Source organism: Crocuta crocuta, unplaced genomic scaffold (assembly GCF_008692635.1).
Source record: "Crocuta crocuta isolate KB4526 unplaced genomic scaffold, BGI_CrCroc_1.0 scaffold139, whole genome shotgun sequence".
NCBI lineage: Eukaryota > Metazoa > Chordata > Mammalia > Carnivora > Hyaenidae > Crocuta > Crocuta crocuta.
The window spans coordinates 3,619,041-3,637,194 of record NW_027533258.1 but is presented as its reverse complement, the minus strand read 5'-3'; the positions used below and the strand labels follow the sequence as shown (position 1 = coordinate 3,637,194).

General features: G+C 48.2%; 1 protein-coding gene across 2 annotated transcripts in view; it reads right to left on the bottom strand.

Moving 5' to 3' along the window:
- Positions 1-4,566, bottom strand: part of CDRT4 (CMT1A duplicated region transcript 4) — a 44,524-nt gene extending 39,958 nt beyond the window's left edge. For both annotated transcript variants that reach the window (XM_077746780.1, XM_077746779.1), the window contains exon 1: positions 4,413-4,566. The gene's annotated coding sequence lies outside the window, so the exon portion shown is untranslated. The remainder of the gene's footprint in view (positions 1-4,412) is intronic.
- Positions 4,567-18,154: the final 13,588 nt, after the last annotated feature.

The window sequence follows — 18,154 nt, the reverse complement described above, 5'->3', positions numbered from 1 at the left end:
CGTACTTCTAAATGTTACAAGTGAAACAATAAGGCTTCTAGAAAATAACAGAGAAAAATATCTTCACGCCCTCAGAGTAGAAAAAGATTTCTACTTTTAAACTTTTTTTTTTAATTTTTTTTTAATGTTTTATTTATTTCTAGGAGAGAGAGAGAGACAGCGTGAGCAGGGGAGGGTCAGAGAGAGAGGGAGTCACAGACTGAAACAGGCTCCAGGCTCTGAGCTGGCAGTCAGCACAGAGCCCGATGCGGGGCTCGAACCCACGAACCGCGAGATCATGACCCAAGCGAAAGTCGGATGCTTAACCGACTAAGCCACCCAGGCGCCCCAAAACTTTTTTTTTTAATGTTTATTTATTTTGAGAGAGAGAGAGCAAGCAGGGGAGGGGCAGAGAGAGAGAGAAGTTTAAGCAGGCTCCGCTGCTGTCAGCACAGAGCCCCACACAGGGCTTGACCTCACAAACAGTGAGATCATGACCCAAGCAGAGATCAGGAGTCAGATGCTTAAGGGGCACCTGGGTGGCTCAGCCGGTTAAGCATCCGACGTCGGCTCAGGTCATGATCTCACGGTTCGTGGGTTCAAGACCCACATTGGGCTCTGTGCTGACAGCTCAGAGCCTGGAGCCTGCTTCGGATTCTGTGTCTCCCTCTCTCTCTGACCCTCCCCTGCTCACGCTGTCTCTATCTCTCTCTCTAAGAAATAAATAAAATATTACAAAAAAAAAAAATAGGAGTCAGATGCTTAACTGACTATTGCCACCCAGGCGCCCCTCAAGTTAAGAATTTCTGTTCACTGGAAGATACCATTACGAATATGAAAAGACAAGCCTCTGTCCAGGAAGACCGTGGTACCCTACATAACCAAAAAGGGTTTGTATACAGAATGCATTTTTTTTTTAAATTTTTTAAGTAGGCACAGAGTACCACGTGGGGCTTGAACTCATAACCCTGAGATAAAGACCTGAGCTCAGACTGAGACTCAGCCACTTAACTGACTGAGCCACCCAGGTGTCCCAGGATGTATTTTTAAAAATTTTTAAACCCTACAATCAATAAGAAAGAGACCAAAAAAAAGAAAAAAGAAAAAGAAAGAAAATTCGGGTTCTTGGGTGCTCAGTCAGCTAAGCGTCCTTCTTTGGCGCCAGTCATGATATCAAGGTTTGTGGGTTCAAGCCCTGCTATGTCAGGCTCTGTGCTGACAGCTCTGTGCTGACAGCTCAGAGCCTGACACCTGGTTTGGATTCTGTGTTCCCCTCTCTCTCTCTGCCCCTCCCCCACTCGTGCTATCTCTCTCCTTCAAAAATAAGCAAACATTTTTTAAAAATAATAATAAAATATTTTTAGAAATAGAAAATTAATAAAGAGACTGAATAGGCTCGTCACAAAAGATAATATCAGGGGGGGCCTGGGTGGCTCAGTCGGTTAAGTGTCCGACTTTGGCTCAGGTTGTGATCTCACAGTTCGTGAGTTCCAGCCCCAAATTGGGCTCTGTGCTAACATCTGGGAGCCTGGAGCCTGCTTCGGATTCTGTGTCTCCCTCTCTCTCTTCCCCTTCCCTGCTCGTACTCTGTCTCTCTCTCTCAAAAATAAATAAGCATTTAAAAAGTTAATAAAAAAGACAATATCCAAATGACACAATAAGCAAATAAGAAGGTACTCAATCCCCAGGAAATTCACATTAAAACCCCAACGAGATACCACTACACCCCCCCCAAGAATGGCTACATTTTTAAACAGACAATGCCAAGCGGAAAAAATATATAGACCAATGGGAATCCCCATAACACAGAAAGTAGGAATACAAACTGAAAACAATTTGGCATCATTTACTAAAGACAGAAATACACCCACTCTTTGACTTAGCAATTGCACATCCAGGTTCAGAAGCGTGTAACATGAAAATGCACGGTCAAGAACGTTTCCAACTGTGATCCTTACAGTAGCCAAAAATTAGAAATAACCCCAATATCCATCTACAGCAAAACGGATAAATGCACAGTGACATTCATTGAATGTAACATTATGTAGCAATAGAAAGAAATAAGTGATACCTGAGTGCAAACACATAACTGAATCTCACAAACATAATATTGAATGAAAGAAGTCAGACAAAATACAGTGTTTAGGAAGACATTTACTCAGTGTAAAGGAAGGACATGATGATCACAAATTCAGGAGAGTAATTACCTCTGAGGACTAGAGAAGAGGTAAGTTATGGGTCAGGATGGGCTGGGGAGGTGGGGTGGCGTTGGGCAGGCAGTGTTTTAATTCCACGACACGGGTGGTTCTTACGATAAATCACAAAGACGGAACTTATATACTTGAAGTCTATTTCAAAATGATTTTTTAAATTAAGATCTGAGGGGGCACCTGGGTGGCTCAGTCGCTTAAGCGTCCGACTTTGGTTCTGGTCATGATCTTAACGGTTCATGGGTTCGAGCCCCGCGTCGGGCTCTGTGCTGACAGCTGGGGGCCTGCTTGGGAGTCGCTCTCTGCCCCTCCCCCGCTTGCACTTTCTGTCTCTTAAATAAAAAAAAAAAAGTAAATAATAAAGAAATAAAATGAAGATATAAGGATGCGAGGGAAGGGAGTGGGGGTGGGGTGGGCAGAAATGGAGCAAAAGTTGCTAAAAGGAGGGGTGGGGTGGGAATGAGTGGGAGGGTGGTGTGCATGTGTGAAGATTCTCTTTAGCATCAGTGAGGAGACTCGGGCTGAGGGGTGCAGCAGAAGAGGGTACAGAGGAGCGAGTCTGATGGAAAACCAGCAGCCATGGGTGGGGGAGGGTTGGGTCTTTGTGACTGTGCGTGAGATAATGGATCACTAATGATGGATCGTTAGGTCATGTGAAGGCCTTAGCAGAACAACCCAGGGCCTGGAAAAACAGCACAGGTGGCCTGCACCTATCACAAAAGTCACTGGCACCATCGGCCGGTGACTTTTAGGCTGTAATTAGCAAACTGGCCTTTGTCTCCCTCAGGCCGAACGTAAGCATCTGAAACCAGAACAAAACCATTCTTTCCCACGTTCCTAAAACCCTTCAAAAATTATACACGTAAAAGAAGCATTTATTTCAGAGATAAACAATGCAAATTGAAAATCAAACCAGGCCAAGCGTTTCGCAGGCAGCAGAGACCTTGACCTGCTACCCGTTGCTGGTGTCTGGCTGCAACGAGGCGTTTGCTGTAACTTGGCAAACCTTCTCTCCCTTTCTCGTTGACTTCCGGGCACGTTCGACAAGCCCCACCCTCTGCGGGCCGTGGGTTCTACTCCCCTCCTCCTCTTTCTGCAGTGGAGAAGCCACCAGGCCACTCACAGCAGGCCGTGGACGCAAAGTTGGCCCAGTCCAACTTCAAATACCTCCTCCCAGCCCTCCTCCTGAGCCTGTATTCCAACCCGCCTTTCGGTCCTGTCATCAGAGATGGGGTGGCCTGGGGAAGACTGGGAGCCAGGAAGTCCCATGAGGTGCTGGGGAAGAAACGGGGTCCCTCCAGGGGCCAGAAGTTGGTACACTGAGCTGAGAGGCACAGCCTGGCTGAAGTTTGAGCCAAGTCAGGAGTCGGCAGAGTGATGTTAGGAGGTCAGGTTAGGAGACACCCTGCTTTTATTTAATGTCACCTTTTATCCCCTGCTCTTGTTTTTTGTTTTTTTTTTTAATTTTTTTATAGTTATTTTTGAGACAGAGAGAGACAGAGCATGAGCAGGGGAGGGGCAGAGAGAGAGGGAGAGAGAGAATCTTAAGCAGGCTCCACCCTCAATGCGGAGCCGGACGTAGGCTCAATACCACAACCCAGAGATTATGACCTGAGCTGAAATCAAGAGCCGAGTGCTCAACCGACTGAGCCCCCCAGGCTCCTGGGTTCCTGTAGATTCTTAATAGTGAAAGCATTTATCAGTCTTAGCTTAACATTCTCTGGGTGCTGAGCTCTGTCCAGAGCCTGTGCATCTATGGCGGGGGGCACACAGCACACTCCCCCCAAACCCCCCTCTGCTGCCCAGAAGAAAACACAGATATATTGTATAGGGGTGTGTGTGTGTGTGTGTGTGTGTGTGTGTGTGTGTGTGTGTGTGTGTGTGTGTTTTGTTTTCTTGTTTGAGCAGAATTGTTGCCCTGATGGCACAATAGAATCAACTGACCATTTTTTTAAAGGTACCCATGCCCGAGCCCTCTGCAAAGTGAATCGGGATCTGAGCGGTGGGGCTTGGACATCAGTACATTGGACAGAGTCCCTGGGGGGGCCGTGGGACCAGAATTGAGGCCACTGCAGGAAAAGACTGCCAGACACCCTGGGAATCCCCAAACAAACAGGTGGCCTGAGAAGGACGTGCCCCTCCCAGGAGCTGGGCGTGTGCGCTGTCACTTGGACCCTGGACTCTCCCCTTCAGGGACACCTGCTGGCCCCCCCGGACCATTACCTGACCGGTCTCTGTGACCCCCCATGCTTCCTCGGTGACTCTCCTGCCCCGTGCTTAGTTTTGGTCTGCAAAGTTCCCCCAGGTCCTCGATTCCACTTCCCAGATGGTCTTCTTGCTGCTGCCGGCCATCCCCTCTGCCACCTCAGGTGGTCCAGGAGCCTGGGCAGAGAGGGGCATTGTGACATCAGCAGTTGCCATGCCCCATCCCCCAGCCTTGAACTTTCTGCCCTTGTTCTCTTCGTCCTGGGCAAGCCCCACCAGCTCCAAGCACTCAGTCCTCAAACTTCAGTGCCAGAACCTTCCGTCCTGCCCCCTTAAAGAATGCCTACTATGTGCTGAGCGTCAATCAGCACGTGTACACGATCCCATTCGGGGTTTCTGATGGGAAAAGAACAAATGAGATACTGATCTTCCTCATTTTTAACACGCACCTATTCTGTGCCACACCTGGCCAAGCGCAGAGATGGGTGAGACCGATGGGCAGCGTGCTTCCTTCCAGAATCATCTAGAGCTTATTAAGACACCACATACTGGTCCCAGCCAGGACTTTCTGTTCAGTACCTGCTGGGGGGAGCCCTCTCTGACAAGCTCCGTACAGCATTCTTGTGAAACAAAATGCTCTTTGGACGAACAGGAGAGAGAACCGCCGTCACCAAGAAGCTGTGTCGAATCAGCCCCCTCTCCCTCCACTCTAGTGACCTGTCTGTGTTTGCAAAGGGGTGCGTGTGCACCTTCTAACCTCACCCATGACCTCCAGTCTGGAGGATCCTCCAAGATTCAAAGAGGGGAGATTCAGAGCCGCCTGGGAAATAAGGATCACTGCCAATGTCAATGCGGGAGAGCTTCCGGGAGCCGGGCAAGACGGGGCTATTATTACAGACCCATCTTGCCCCTGCTGGTGGTCGCTGCCCATGACATGAGCAACCTTGACTGTCCACGAGCCAAAGCCCCACTCAGACCCTTCGCTGTCTCCATCGTTCTCCAAAAGACTTGCTCTGTCTTCTCCATCACCCTTCTTTCTAGACACTGGAACTTCACGTCTTTCCCACCCCATGACTCCCACGCCAGTGGGGCCGTGGCTCCAGCCTCCCTCGGGCGCCATGGAGGACACTCCAAGCAAGGATGGAGCGAGCTGGGCCTGGCCGTTCGCAGACGCTGTAGGGCATGCGTGAGCAAGGGAGGAGATGAGGTCTAAGGCAGTCCCATCCTCTCTCCTGCTGAGCCTGAGGAAGACGACGGGCACCTTTGTGCACAAAGGCCAGGAGCAGGGATGGGTTTGGAGTGGGGTGGAGGGTGGCAGGTGACCTACCCCACGGCTTCACAAGAACCCCCAAAGAAGCCTTAAAAGCTTTTGGCAGCTCAAAGGGGTTGTTTGAGTTGCTTGTAAGCCTAGCGCTTCAGGTAACGGGGACTGGAGCCCAGATGGGAGCCAGATCCCTGGACCAATCAGTTAAGAACCGGAGTGACATTGAGGAGCGACATCAGCTCTGCCACCCGACTGCACATAGACCTACTTCGGGAGGCCATGATGCTAATCGCATCTGTGTCCGTGTTGCTCGTGGTGAAACGCCAAGTTTCGGAAAGAAAATCTATACCCCAAGTTATTTTCCTCCCACAGGGCTTGCCTGGCCTTTGTCGGCCGTAGGGAGGTGCATTTTTCCCTCCTCTGTGGGCAGCAAATTCCCCGCGAGTCAGCAGATGGGCCTCTGGGCTCGCCCACCAGCCTCTATGAAGCAGCGGAGCGCAGTGAGTGTGCAGTGTGTCTCTGGGGCACCCTGGTGCCCACCAGCCTGGAGATGCCCACGGGCGTGCCTCAGCGTGCCTCGCCAGCCAGTCACTGGCCCTCCTTGTCACCTCCCCACAGTCAGGTGCTGAGCACGGCTCCTTCCCTTCATTCAGGGAAGGATGAGTTAAGGCACCCAGGGTCAAGAGCTGGCTCTGGGTCACCTGTGCACTGTCCTCGAGTTTTCACCCCCTAAGTGGGCCAGTGTTCAAAATCTCCTGCACAGACCTGACAGGTCGGTTCTACTATTTTAATCCCCATTTCACAGATGAAGAAACTGAGGCACAGAGAAGTCGACTGAGCGACCCATGGACACACAGTTCCTCAGTAGGACGATGAGGTGTGCCAACTCCAGACGTGCACTGTTAAGAAGGGGAAACCCAGCCGGCTCCCTGCATCGGTTCAATGTGAGGACAAGCTCTGAGTCCATGGTGGGCTTTCCCAGACCCCAACCCCTACAACCCCTACATGCACTACTCTTTCCCCTCACACCTCCCCAGATCACCGGCCAAATGGACTCAGATATATCCCTTTGGCCCACACACTTGGATTTTCTCTGAAAACTGAAAAGAAAATCAGGGAAAAATCACTGCTTTGAGTCAGAAGTTTATCAGCTCTCCTTGAGGGTCCCCAGCTTGCCTTCCCGGATGTTAAATACCAGCACACATCACCCTGTCCTACTAATGTACCCTACAGCCCGGTACCTCACGTTGAATAAGTCAAAAATGGACATACGATCAAATCAGGCAGTCCACCGCCTAGACTCTGGCCTGTGGCATGGCCTGGAATATTCTAGTTCTTTTGAGAACAGACATAGCAAGTTAAGAAAGAACTGGCACTTGGCAACAGATGCCAAAACTTAAAGCATGCCCTTCAGGCCCTCATAAAGGCCAGGAGGGGTCACGGAAACCCAAGTGACGTCTATGCTTTGCAATCGGATGATATAACTTCTATTGCAGATTCCCCTTTTCTCATCTTGTGTTAGAAGAAACAGTTGCCTACAGTCTAGAGTGTGCTAATGACATCCCCATGGTGTCCTTTAACTAGTTCTCCTGTCCCCTGTGAATCGGCCATAAGATCTAGAGCCTGGAGCAGGTCCGGTTTTGCTTTTCCATAAACGATGTCGTAAATATTAGTAGGAACATAATGTGAGCTGTCTCTCCTTTCGTGATGATAGCAGCTGTTAAGGATTGCTGTCGAGAAAAGGTGTTTCATGAAGAGCTTCAAATTGGTGATATCCTAATTCCAACCTTTCACCGTCATTTTTTACGCAGCATACATCTAGGAGAAGATGTTTCTCGTCAGCTCTTTGGTTATGGTGAGGCGTGGTACCCGGGCGAAGCGGGACAAATCCTGGATTTTTTTCCTCTCATTTATCAGTCTTCAAAATAATAAACTGGATGCTTTGCATGCTCTAAAAGTGACCGGAGTTACTGGGTTCTGTGGAGCGCTTATAAATGTAAAAAAATTTGAAGTGTTTCAATCCATTGCAGCTCTTGTCCCTAACAAGGTTCACATTGTCTCCTTTCTAGCCCCTCGGAGCCTTTTCAAGCTGGTTCGTGAGTCCTTTTGATATGAACGTGGATGTGTTCGAAAGCTCCCTTGATGTTTTTATGACAGGCTGTGCTGGGTGCACTGAAAACCTGAAATCATTTCTCTAAGGAGCCCTCTCTCTTTGTGCAGAATGGTTGATGGAGGCTCGCTCCCATGGCTGGGTTTGGCCACCTCCTCAGCCCCTCTCGGATGTTCTCCGCTGGCCCCCCATGCCGGGCTCTGCCAAGGACACCCCAGCGTGCTCCAAAACATAGCCCCTCAAGGCAGATTTCCAGAGATCCGTCACTGTGCTGCAAACCACACTTATTTCGCTTGGGCACTTTTGGGTCTGGAATTCAAGGAGGGTTCAATGGGACAGTTCTCTAACCCATGTGGCATCAGCCAGGGCAGTGGGACTGGAAGGGACATTTCCAAGATAACTTCTTTATTACTTATCTGGCATCTTGCTGCTCCTTAGTCTCTCCCTTCCTTTCTCTCTCTCTCTCCATGGTGTCTCATCTTCCAGAACTCTCTGTGTGGCTTGGGCTCCTCACCAGCAGGGTAGTCACAAAAGGCAGGAGGCAGGAACCACAGTTAAGGGCTTCACCTAGAATTAACACACGTTCACTTCTGTCCTGTTCTATTGGCCAAAGGAGCCATGGCATTTGCCCAGGTTCCCAGGGCTGGTGCGACAGATCCCACTTTCCGGAAGAGTGACAAGGACAAATTGCAGAAGAGCATATGCAGTGGATGGCCGTGGCTCTCTTCAGAAAACAAAGTCCCTGGCCCAGTAGCTTCCTAGAGTCACAGCCCTGGGGGCCACTGAGAATAGCACTCTCTCCTCACTCATTCATTCATCCGCTCAACAAATAATTCCTCAGTTGGGTCGGTAACCCTCGCTATGGACGCAAAATACAGAATTTCTTAGAAAATGTGAAAGGTTTGGAAACAATTCCCATTTGTTTTAATTGAATTTCCCGTTAATGCCCAGCTTATTCTTTTTAATCTCATAAAAAGCAAACCTTGCCTGTCTCCGGCAAACTCCTATATCACCTCCTCTAGGAAGCCTTTCCTGATCTCCCTTCAGGCATAATTGGTAGCTCCCACAGCACCTTGTTCACACATGAGCAGTGCACTGCTTATATCTGATTTGTAGCCGAGTTCACATTCACCCCAAATAAAGATTGCCTTTCTCACCACTCTTGCAACTAGAGGCCATGGAGACTAAGTTCTGGCCCATGAAATGTAAGCAGAAGTGGTATGTGCAACTTTCAGGAAAGGTCCCTGAAGAAGTATATGTTTTCCTTTTCTTTCCTCTTTCTTGCCACCTAGAATACAGGCGTGAGAGCTGGAGCTACAGCAGCCACTTTGTACCATATGATGACTTTGGGAATGGAAGCCACTCCTATCAGAAGAACAAGATAAAAAGCTTGAGTTCTTGAAACTGTGGAGGGCCACTCCCACCCTGCAGTCAGTATATCAGGGTTTTGACATGAGACAGAAATGAACTTCTATAACGAACTTGTATCTGGCTTAAGCCACTGTTTGGGATTTTTTGCCACTCACAATTCAACTTAATCCTAACTGATAAAACTCCTACCAAGGGAGGGGAGAGGCAAAATGCAATGCCCACGTCCTCTCCACCGAACCATGTACAGAACTCCCAGCTAGTGGTGGGGAATACAGATTCTGCCACTGTGATTCTACTTCCCAATCAGGAGAATGGATAAAGTCAAACGATAACCTCCTGGCCTGAAACTGAATGCATCTGGTGACCTTGTTTATAATGTCAAGAATCTGGAAATGAACTCAATGCTCATCAAAGAGGAGGAAGGAGGGTTGATTAAAATATAGAATATCCAAGGGCGCCTGGGTGGCTCAGTCAGCTAAGCGTCAGACTCTTGATTTCAGCTCAGGTCATGATCTCACGGTCCGTGAGTTCAAGCCCCATCTCAGGCTCCATGCTGACAATGCACAGCCTACTTAGGATTCTTTCTCTCCCCCAGTCCCCCAACCAAGCTCCTGCTTTCTCTCAAAATAAATAAATAACCTTAAAAATTTTTTAATATATAGAGTATCCACACAATGGAATGTTTACGTCTCTGTTTAAACAAATGAGGCAAATCTCCATATACAACGATCACAATAAATATTTAAGTAAAAACGGCAAAGCCTTTAAAATACTCCAACTCCAAGGGAAAGGCACCAAAATCAAAGGAAGCAGGTTATAAATGAAAAAGAAAATTGGGCAAAAAGGAGTTAACAGTAGAAGCGGCTGGTAGGTACGTGAGGGTTCATTGTACTTGCGTCTTTGTTCATGTGTACGTTGCAAAAACGTCTATAATAAAAGTGAAAACGACAAGAAACCACAGGGTTCTGAGCTGTGTTTTCATTTTTTGTGGGTTTCTTTTTTCACTTTTTATTTTAAAAATATTTTCAAAGCGCTGCCTTTGTGGGGGAAGAAAACAAGTCAAAAGGAGGAGAGGGGACCCACGCACGTGTAAGTGTTCGAATCTGCACGGGTGATTGGCTTCTGCAGGGAGGGCTGCGAAATTCCAAAATTCCAATCGCAGCCAAGGAGACAGAGCAAAGATGGAAGACTTGCTTTTGGTTCTGTAGTTTGCTCTTTACCATGTGCCTGCACAACTCATTTGTTGTTGAAAAACTAATTCTTTTTATTATTTTAAAAAAAATGTTATGTGGGGCACCTGGGTGGCTTAGTCGGTTAAGCGTCCGACTTTCGCTTGGGTCATGATCTCGCGGTTCGTGGGTTCGAGCCCCGCGTCGGGCTCTGTGCTGACTGCCAGCTCAGAGCCTGGAGCCTGTTTCAGTCTGTGACTCCCTCTCTCTCTGACCCTCCCCTGCTCACGCTGTCTCTCTCTCTCTCCTAGAAATAAATAAAACATTAAAAAAAAAATGTTATGTTTATTTTTGAGAGAGAGACAGGAGGTGAGCAGGGGAGGGGCAGAGAGAGAGGGAGACACAGAATCCAAAACAGGCTCCAGGCTCTGAGCTGTCAGCACAGAGCCCGATGCGGGGCTCGAACCCACGAACCGTGCGATCATGACCTGAGCTGAAGTCAGATGCTTAACCGACTGAGCCACTCAGGTGCCCCAAAACATTAATTCTTAAAAAGAAGCACGGAAGAGGGGTGCCTGTTACTTCTCTTAAGATGTGCATCAAAATGCCCCCCTTTGAATCACGTCATCCAGCTGGAGCATAAGATGTATCTCACCCGGTCACCACTCAGCTTTCAAAGGAAGAAAGGATGTTGTAATACAGTTACCCAGCATGGCAGGCAAGGCCGTAGGAATTTCTTTTATCTTTGGTACACTTTACGTCATCTATTTTGCAGAGACCCACGCGCTTAATTCCATTTTTCATTGTCAGCTACCGAGCAAGGTCTCGGTCCCAGAAGAAACTCTGGGCTACCCGGGGTGCTGGCAGACGGAATGGGAAGGGAGACCGGAGGAAGAGGAGATTCTCTGAACCAAGAGTCCTGAAGCAGTGAGAGGAAGGGACCCTGTGTCAGGCTAGCCTCCACTGGGGACCCTCACTGACCCATCAACGAGGGACACCTACTCTTCATCAGCCCCCAGAACTGAGCAGAAGGAAGGACTCAATTGCCTTGTAAGGAGTTGGAGGCAGGAAAGCAAACTCTCGCCACCACAGAAACTAAAACCCTTTAAAGTAGATACATATCAGGGGCACCTGGGTGGCTCAGTCGGTTAAACGTCTGACTTCAGCTCAGGTCATGATCTTACGGTTCGTGGGTTCAAGCCCCGCATCGGGCTTTATGCTGACAGCTAGCTCAGAGCCTGGCGCCTGCTTCAGATTCTGTGTCTCCCTCTCTCTCTGACCCTCCCCTGCTCATGCTGTCTCTATCTCTCTCTCAAAAATAAATAAAATATTTTAAAAATAAAAATAAAAAATAAAAAAAAAAAGTAGATACATATCATTGGATTTCCCTACGAGCCAAGCCAGTGCTGTCGGGGGGATATTCCAGGATGCACACCGTTTTCAGCTACATCAGGAATGTGCATGCTGCTCACTCCATCTGGAGTGTTCTTTCCTTCTCTACTTTGCAAAGCTCTATCCATCCTTCAGTGCCAGGCTCACCTCTGGGAGGCTTCCTATGATCCCACCAGGCAAAGCTCACCCCTCCCTCTTTCGGACCTCCACTAACAGGCCATTCGGACCTACCCCGTTGGAGTACTGTTGGTCGCTGTCCTGTTTGCTCCAGTGGGTCACCGGCTTCCTAAGGGTCATGACTGTGTTTTAGTTACCACTGTACCCAAGGCAGGGAGGGCTGGCAATGTGCCTGTCGCCCGTCCCGCTGTGCGTGATTGAATGACTACTTTTCAGAAATCCCATCATCAATTAAAATGGCGCAATTATATTGCACGGCCCTCTCAGTATACTGGAAAGCATTGCTTTTTTTTTTAAGACTTTTTTTTGAGAGTGATTTCTAGTGTAAGCAAAATCGAGAGGGTGGTCCAGAGATTTCCCATATACCTCCTGCCCCTGCACGGGCATCATCTTCTCCGCAGGGCGGTACCCGGGTTAACACTTGCTGAATCTGCACCGGCACATCGTAATCACCCAGAGTCCATAGTTTATCGTAGGGTTCAGTACTAGTGTTGTGTGTTCGATGGGTTTGGACAAATAGATGACATACGTCCGTCCTTATAATATTATACAGAATATTTTCATCACCCTAAAAATGAAATGGGCCCAGCTCTACATCTTTATGTCCCTTCCCTATCTCCTCATCAATTATTGGTTGGTTAACTGTCTCCTTTTGTCTAACTTTTGCTTTGACCATATCATATAGTTGGCATCATAGAGAAGGCAACATCTTCAGATTCTTTCGCTCATAATTAATATGCATTTAGGGTCCCTCCATGGCTTTTCATGGCTTGATAGCTCATCTCTTTCTCTTTTAATTTATTTATGTTTATCTTAGAGAGAGAGAGAGAGAGAGAGCACAAGCAGGGGAGAAGGACAGAAGGGAAGAAGGAGATAATCTTTTTTTTTAATTAATTTATTTTTTTCTTACAAATAGTTTATTGTCAAGTTGGTTTCCATATAACACCCAGTGCTCATCCCCACAAGTGCCCTCCTCCATGCCCATCTCCCCCCTCCCCCACCACCCCATCAGTCCTCAGTTTGTTTCTCAGCATTCAAGAGTCTCTCATGGTTTGCCTCTCTCCCTCTCCCCCACCATTTCCCCCCTTCTTCTCCCCCATGGTCCTCAGTTAAGTTCCTCCTAATCCTCCTATATGTGCAAACATATGATATTTGGAAGAGGGAGAGAATCCTAAGCAGACTCTGTGCTCAGCATGGAGCCCGACTGGGGGCTCAATCCCACTACCCTGGGATCATGACCTGAGTCGAAATCAAGAGTCAGACAGGTCAACCAACTGAGCCACCCAGGTGCTCCAGCTCATTTCTTTTATTTTTCTTAAATTTTTTTATGTTTATTTATTTCTGAGAGGGAGAGTGTGAGCAGGGGAGGGGCAGAGAGAGAGAGGGAGACACAGAATCGGAAGCAGGCTCCAGGCTCTGAACTGTCAGCACAGAGCCCAACGTGGGTCCCGAACCCACAGACTGTCGAGCCTGCTTAACCTACTGAGCCACCCAGGTGCCCCATGGGTCATTTCTTTTTAATGCTAATAACATCCCATCAGGTGGATGTACCACGGTTTATGTAACTCTTCATCTACAGAAGAGCAATATTGGTTGCCTCCAAGTGTTGGCAATTATAGATAAAGCTGCTCTAAACATGCGTGTGCAGCTTTTCATACGGACGCAGGCGGATACACACCAAGGAACACAGCTGCTGGTTCGGACAGTAAGAGCGAACCAAGTGTTCCACTTGAGAAGAAACCGCCAGACTGTCTTCCGAAGCGACTGTACCATTTTGCATTCCCACCAGCAATGAAGGAGAGTTTCCGAGGCTCCACGTCCTCACCAGAATTTGGTATCATCCGTGTCCCAGATCTTGGCCGTTCGAACAGGTGTGTAGTGGGAGGTGACTCGTTGTTTTAATTTCAATTCCCTGAGGACCTATCAAGTGGTGCATAAAAGTCTTCACATTCTCAACGTGAGCATCAAAATTGCCACAGCGAGGGGCGCCTGGGTGGCTCAGTCGGTTAAGCATCCGACTTCGGCTCAGGTCATGATCTCACGGTTCGTGGGTTCGAGCCCCGCGTCGGGCTCTGTGCTGACAGCTCAGAGCCTGGAGCCTGCTTCCGATTCTATGTCTCCCTCTCTCTCTGACCCTCCCCTGCTCATGCTCTGTCTCTCTCTCACAAATAAATAAAAACATTTAAAAAAAAGAAAACTACCACAGTGACTTTGGAAACTCGTCGTTGGTGCAGCTGACAAACCTAGGAGCCCTGAAGTGACCCGTGGCCCCCTTGACCCCCAGCAGACCCCACGCATACATCAAAGTCCCACCCAGAGAGTATTCGGGGAAACAACTGCTGATAAATTGCTCCTTTGTTGCCAAATTCCTTTGGATGGACCACTGCCAGGAGATGGTGGTTTTTCAATGAGACTAAGGTGATACCTTTCCGTTTCCTTTCCGGCCGCGGATTACAGGATGCCGTGTGCCTGTAATAAGCTCATAAGGCAGGTCTCTGCCTACTGACCCACCACAGCAGCGGTCTCCTCCCAGCTCATTGCTCCCACGGCCACTGATCGCCCATAAGCCCCAGGCAGAAACTATTCCTGTTCCAGACACATCGTGGCACACTGCGAAGAGATCAGATTCCACTGTTTTGCTAACCTCGGAGCCCTAGAACAGTCCCTTTCCTTCTCGAAGGGCACAATTCCTTCATTATAAAATAGAGATCGATCGTAACCACACATCTTCTATTTACTTTGCAAGGATACTTTGAGTATTAAATTAAAGAAGAGACTTGGAAATGTACAGGCACTGTCCGAGGACCAAGCCAATGTACAAGTTTGGCTATCAGCCTCTTCTTTGTAAGTGCATTAGCCAGGGTTGGTATGAAGAATTGTTCCATCTACTTGCAAAAAACGTCTGGCATCGAACTACCATAAGAAGCAAGAGCTAAATAATGCGGACAGTAATAGGCAAGCCTAATCTCATTGGGTAGGAAGGCAACCTTTTTTTAATATAATACTTCTTTTGAAAAATGAAAATAGAAATCCTTCATGTTATTTGAAGCTTCAAATAAATAAATCCTAGAAATTTAATATCATGATTCCAGTATGATCACCAGCCGAAAGCCACTCTGGGGGTTATTAGCTATTTCCAAATGGGGGGATTGATAATAATAGCTAAAATTTGGGGCGCCTGGGCGGCTCAGTCAGTTAAGCATCTAACTTGATTTCAGCTCAGGTCATGATCTCACGGTTCATGAGTTGGAGCCCTGCATTGGGCTCAGTGCTGACAGCACAGAGCCTGCTTGGGATTCTGTCTCCCTCTCTCTCTGCCTCTCCCCCACTTGCTCTCTATCTCTCTCTCTCAAAATAAATTTTTAAAAAACTTAAAAAATAATAATAACATGAGCTAAAATGCATTGGAAATGTATTATGCACCAGGCCCTGATCTAAACATTTTGCAGATGCGAACTCAACAACTAGCCGCAACTTTATCAGATATGTACTTCCATCTCTTCCATTTTACAGATGAAGAGACTGAGGCACAGAGAGGGTAAGCAATTTGCTCAGACACACAGCTGGAGAGTGGCAGAGCCCGACTTTGAGTCCCTAAATTCTGGTTTAACCAACTCCCCCAGCATAGCGCTGAGCATGTGAATCAATTTCACTTTGGTTTTCACCCAACGATGAATTCACCTTCTGGAGCATCTGTAGATGGAGGTGTTAACAATAGGAAGCCCACTCAGGCACAGGAGGGAGCAGCAAGACCCTGCGGAGTAGCGACCCTGAGGGTATTGGTTCTCAGACGCCCCCTGCTGGTACCCACTCAAAACCCCAGAGTCCTCCTGCATTACTTCTAAACAATCCCATGAAACTGATATTTTTTTCTATGTCCTTAGATGAGGAAGGTGAGTCCAGCCGACCTGACCCCAAATTGTTCACAGCTGTGAAGCAGCCAGACTGAGACCCAAAGGAGTCCCATGGGACCACAGTCTTTTCCCGCCTTACCTGGCCCCTCATCCCAGAGAGAGTGGTCAAGCTTCCCCAGCCATCGGTAGACTTGTTCAACTCTCGGTGAGAAGCCACTCTGAGCTCTCATCTCCTGGGACAGAGCAGGGATCGTTTCCATTTTCTTGAAAGTTCAAAGGACTTTTCAAAAAAAAAAAATTCAAAACACCCTGTATTTGATGGATCTGATGTAGTATATTTAATGATTAAAACAATTCTTTTCACAGTGCAGCTAAAAGCCACCAGACATAAAAAGATGGAGGCCCTCATGGAATTTGCTGCTTCGAGATGCTGAAAGTATCGGAGATGGGTTAAACCACGACAGTGTGGGAAGCGCAGCAGCCGAAAAGTACAACTAAAAATCAGACTCATTACTGGGCTTTGTGTCCCTTTGGAAGAGGGTCTAGGTGACACAAAATCCCAAGGAAGCCTGGTGGGAGATGTTAGGCACATGGACACAGTCCCCACAGATAACATGAAAGTAAGACCTTTGTCAGGGTGCCCGGGCAGCTCAGTTGGGTAAGCGTCCCACTTCGGCTCAGGTCATGATCTCACAGCTTGTGGGTTCAAGCCCCGTGTTGGGCTCTGTGCTGACAGCTCAGAGCCTGGAGCCTGCTTCTGATTCTGTGTCTCCCTCTCTCTCTGCCCCTCCCCCACTCACACTCTGTTTCTCAAAAATAAACATGAGAGAAAGGAAGGAAGGAAGGGAGGAAGGAAAATAAGACCTTCCTCTATGTTGCGTTCTCCCTAAGACATTGGCCGGGGGACTCATGGCATTGGACCAGCTTCCCTAAAATGACACGGAGACCCCACTAACCCCACTAGAATGTAAGCCCCAGAACATCCAAGTCTATGCTTCTCTTCTTTACTTTTGGGTCCTCAGCACCTAGGAGAGTGCCTCACATGAGATTCTTACTAGCGTGTTGTAGACTTGCTAAGAAACCAGCCGAAGAGAGAAATGTGGACACGAGGCATCAGTTCGGCTCCTGGCACATTTGCTACAGAGGAGACCTGATCTGTGACATCAGCTCCCCCGTGCTGTCCCTTTCATTCCAGATCTCCCGCTGCTGGGCAGGGTGACCAGCGTCTCAGAGGGAAGCTTGCTCAGGGGAAGACTACTACTGGCCCCCGCAAAAATATTCAGGGGAATAAGAAGAATCCCTTTTGGGGGAGACCAATAGTAGTCAGGTTCGATGTTTTTATCCTGTGATTAACACATGAGAATGAAAGCATCTGCACCATGAACATTCGGTACCATAAGCACGGAGATGATAGATGGATGACTCATTGATTGATGATAGATGATGGAATTACATAGAATTCATATAAACACACATGTTTGTGTGTGTGTGTGTGTGTGTGTGTGTGTGTGTGTGTGTATTTATATTTATCAAGATACATATAGGGGCGCCTTAGTGGCTTAGTTGGTTGAGCGTCCGACCTCAGCTCAGGTCATGCTCTCATGTTCATGGGTTTGAGCCCCACGTCGGGCTCTGTGCTGACAGCTTGGAGCCTGGAGCCTGCTTTGGATTCTGGGTGTGTGTGTCTCTCTCTCTGACCCTCCCCTGCTCATGCCCTGTCTCTCTCTCTCTCTCTCTCTCTCTCAAGTCCAGTTTGCTGTTTTGTTGTTTTGTCTCTGGCCTCCTTCCTCCCGATGGCATAGAAACCTTGTATGAAAAGAAGTGGAAATCCCTGTCCTTTATGTGGCTGGCTGCTTGCAAAGTACAGGATTTGCTCCGTGGAACAAAAACATGATTCATGGAAAGCTCTCAGCTGCAAGAGCTGTGTTCTGGGCTGAACCGTGTTCCGAATAAAGACACAATGTTGGAAGCCCTAACCCCCAGCACCTGTGTATGTGGCTCTGTTTGCAAACAGAGTCTTTGCAGAGGGAATCACGTTAAAATGAGGTCATCAGGGTGGGCCCGGATCCCGAATGATGGGACTTTTAAGTTTGCGGTATTTTGTTACAACAGGTCTGGGAAACTAATATGGATAGACACCAGCTAAAGCAGAAAAGGCAATGTCATCAGAACTCAATTTTTCTCGCTGTCTCTAAGCTCGGCTCTCCTCAGTGTGGGCTCCACCCCCAGGCAAGCTGTCGCTACACAGTGGCCCTCAGACACGACAGACATACAGCTCTCCTGCATCGAGCCCTCTGGGAGGAGGGCTTCTCTTCCGAGGAATTCCAACGAAAGATCTGGAAGCCAGTCTCAGTGACTTGATTCTTGGGCATGGGTGGCCTCCACCCACACCCCATGGTCTGAGAAGATGATGGGGATTTTCC